Source organism: Gymnodraco acuticeps, unplaced genomic scaffold, assembly GCF_902827175.1.
Source record: "Gymnodraco acuticeps unplaced genomic scaffold, fGymAcu1.1, whole genome shotgun sequence".
Classification (NCBI taxonomy): domain Eukaryota; kingdom Metazoa; phylum Chordata; class Actinopteri; order Perciformes; family Bathydraconidae; genus Gymnodraco; species Gymnodraco acuticeps.
The window spans coordinates 40,001-44,102 of NW_022989774.1; positions in this window are offsets into that span (position 1 = coordinate 40,001).

Consider the following 4,102-nt stretch of genomic DNA (forward strand, 5'->3'; position numbering starts at 1 on the left):
TTTATTTACATCTTTATTAGGAAATCACCAGCTAACATCAGAACACAGAAACCTTTGAGGATTATTCTGAAACACAGCATCTCCTGATTCTGGTGACATAGTTCAGAATGAGTTCTCCTGCTGATTACAAGATGTGATTTATCTAAACATCCCTTCTTACTTCCAGACATCTCACCAAGCTGATGTTCACTTGTTCTGTTGGCTGATCTTTGGACTTCTAGAGATCTCACCAAGCTGATGTTCACTTGTTCTGTTGGCAGATCTTTGGACTTCAAGAGATCTCACCAAGCTGATGTTCACTTGTTCTATTGGCAGATCTTTGGACTTCTAGAGATCTCACCAAGCTGATGTTCACTTGTTCTGTTGGCTGATCTTTGGACTTCTAGAGATCTCACCAAGCTGATGTTCACTTGTTCTGTTGACAGATCTTTGGACTTCTAGAGATCTCACCAAGCTGATGTTCACTTGTTCTGTTGGCAGATCTTTGGACTTCTAGAGATCTCACCAAGCTGATGTTCACTTGTTCTGTTGGCTGATCTTTGGACTTCTAGAGATCTCACCAAGCTGATGTTCACTTGTTCTGTTGACAGATCTTTGGACTTCTAGAGATCTCACCAAGCTGATGTTCACTTGTTCTGTTGGCAGATCTTTGGACTTCTAGAGATCTCACCAAGCTGATGTTCACTTGTTCTGTTGGCAGATCTTTGGACTTCTAGAGATCTCACCAAGCTGATGTTCACTTGTTCTGTTGGCTGATCTTTGGACTTCTAGAGATCTCAACAAGCTGATGTTCACTTGTTCTGTTGACAGATCTTTGGACTTCAAGAGATCTCACCAAGCTGATGTTCACTTGTTCTGTTGGCTGAACTTTGGACTTCTAGAGATCTCACCAAGCTGATGTTCACTTGTTCTGTTGACAGATCTTTGGACTTCTAGACATCTCACCAAGCTGATGTTCACTTGTTCTGTTGGCAGATCTTTGGACTTCTAGAGATCTCACCAAGCTGATGTTCACTTGTTCTGTTGGCAGATCTTTGGACTTCTAGAGATCTCACCAAGCTGATGTTCACTTGTTCTGTTGGCAGATCTTTGGACTTCTAGAGATCTCACCAAGCTGATGTTCACTTGTTCTGTTGGCAGATCTTTGGACTTCTAGAGATCTCACCAAGCTGATGTTCACTTGTTCTGTTGGCTGATCTTTGGACTTCAAGAGATCTCACCAAGCTGATGTTCACTTGTTCTGTTGGCAGATCTTTGGACTTCTAGAGATCTCACCAAGCTGATGTTCACTTGTTCTGTTGACAGATCTTTGGACTTCTAGAGATCTCACCAAGCTGATATTCACTTGTTCTGTTGGCTGATCTTTGGACTTCTAGAGATCTCACCAAGCTGATGTTCACTTGTTCTGTTGGCAGATCTTTGGACTTCTAGAGATCTCACCAAGCTGATGTTCACTTGTTCTATTGGCAGATCTTTGGACTTCTAGAGATCTCACCAAGCTGATGTTCACTTGTTCTGTTGGCAGATCTTTGGACTTCAAGAGATCTCACCAAGCTGATGTTCACTTGTTCTGTTGGCAGATCTTTGGACTTCTAGAGATCTCACCAAGCTGATGTTCACTTGTTCTGTTGGCAGATCTTTGGACTTCTAGAGATCTCACCAAGCTGATGTTCACTTGTTCTATTGGCAGATCTTTGGACTTCTAGAGATCTCACCAAGCTGATGTTCACTTGTTCTGTTGGCTGATCTTTGGACTTCTAGAGATCTCACCAAGCTGATGTTCACTTGTTCTATTGGCAGATCTTTGGACTTCAAGAGATCTCACCAAGCTGATGTTCACTTGTTCTGTTGACAGATCTTTGGACTTCTAGACATCTCACCAAGCTGATGTTCACTTGTTCTGTTGGCAGATCTTTGGACTTCTAGAGATCTCACCAAGCTGATGTTCACTTGTTCTATTGGCAGATCTTTGGACTTCTAGAGATCTCACCAAGCTGATGTTCACTTGTTCTGTTGGCAGATCTTTGGACTTCTAGAGATCTCACCAAGCTGATGTTCACTTGTTCTGTTGGCAGATCTTTGGACTTCTAGAGATCTCACCAAGCTGATGTTCACTTGTTCTATTGGCAGATCTTTGGACTTCTAGAGATCTCACCAAGCTGATGTTCACTTGTTCTGTTGGCAGATCTTTGGACTTCTAGAGATCTCACCAAGCTGATGTTCACTTGTTCTGTTGGCAGATCTTTGGACTTCTAGAGATCTCACCAAGCTGATGTTCACTTGTTCTGTTGGCTGATCTTTGGACTTCTAGAGATCTCACCAAGCTGATGTTCACTTGTTCTGTTGGCAGATCTTTGGACTTCAAGAGATCTCACCAAGCTGATGTTCACTTGTTCTGTTGGCAGATCTTTGGACTTCTAGAGATCTCACCAAGCTGATGTTCACTTGTTCTGTTGACAGATCTTTGGACTTCTAGAGATCTCACCAAGCTGATGTTCACTTGTTCTGTTGGCAGATCTTTGGACTTCTAGAGATCTCACCAAGCTGATGTTCACTTGTTCTGTTGACAGATCTTTGGACTTCTAGAGATCTCACCAAGCTGATGTTCACTTGTTCTGTTGGCAGATCTTTGGACTTCTAGAGATCTCACCAAGCTGATGTTCACTTGTTCTGTTGGCAGATCTTTGGACTTCTAGAGATCTCACCAAGCTGATGTTCACTTGTTCTGTTGGCAGATCTTTGGACTTCTAGAGATCTCACCAAGCTGATGTTCACTTGTTCTGTTGACAGATCTTTGGACTTCTAGAGATCTCACCAAGCTGATGTTCACTTGTTCTGTTGGCAGATCTTGGACTTCTAGAGATCTCACCAAGCTGATGTTCACTTGTTCTGTTGGCAGATCTTTGGACTTCTAGAGATCTCACCAAGCTGATGTTCACTTGTTCTGTTGGCAGATCTTTGGACTTCTAGAGATCTCACCAAGCTGATGTTCACTTGTTCTGTTGGCAGATCTTTGGACTTCTAGAGATCTCACCAAGCTGATGTTCACTTGTTCTGTTGACAGATCTTTGGACTTCAAGAGATCTCACCAAGCTGATGTTCACTTGTTCTGTTGGCAGATCTTTGGACTGACTTCTAGTGGAAACAGCTTGATTTCATTGTTGAACTTGCAGCTTTTGTTCCAGTGTATCGTGCAAAATGCATTTCCTTTGGGAAATATGTCATTAATGTGGTTTATTTCCCTCACATGGTTTATTTAGCCAGTGTGTTCAGATATGCAGTCACCATTAAGGTTATTACTTTCACCTGCTAAAGTCAGAATGGATTCAGTATGAATGAGCAAATTCAAAACAATATTTAAAGCTCTCCTATCATGTTTTATTCTCACTTTGAAAGCTCTATCAGGCAAAATGCTCTTTCTGAGTCTCCTGACACACCAAGTGTCCCCGGTGTGTCAGGAGACTCAAATGATCAAAATACTACGGAGGGAAGATATTTTCGTTTGGATTACTGGTCTGGGGGAAGTGTGTGTGTGTGTGTGTGTGTGTGTGGGGAGAGTTTGTTTCCCGGGGAAAACCCTCAGGAGAAACACCGGCTGTTGTTTCAAGTTACTCCGCTCTCCGCTTGTAATCATACCGAAGCTTCAAAGCTGTATTTATCATCTGAATTTGCCGAAACAAGTTTAATATTCTGAAAGCCAAGACTTTGTTTATTTGAAAACAAACTGTGACGGACCCTGCCGTGTTATCTGATTACTATACTCTTACATTCATCATGTCAGCCGGAGGGAGGGGGGGCGGCGTGTGGAACAGCAGAGGGGAGGGAGGGGGAGCGGCGTGTGGAACAGCAGAAGGGAGGGGGAGCGGCGTGTGGAACAGCAGAAGGGATGGGGAGCGGCGTGTGGAACAGCAGAAGGGAGGGAGGGAGGGAGGGGGGGCGGCGTGTGGAACAGCAGAGTGGAGGGAGGGAGGGGGGGCGGCGTGTGGAACAGCAGAGTGGAGGGAGGGGGGGGCGGCGTGTGGAACAGCAGAGTGGAGGGAGGGGGGCGGCGTGTGGAACAGCAGAGGGGAGGGAGGGGGGGCGGCGTGTGGAACAGCAAGTG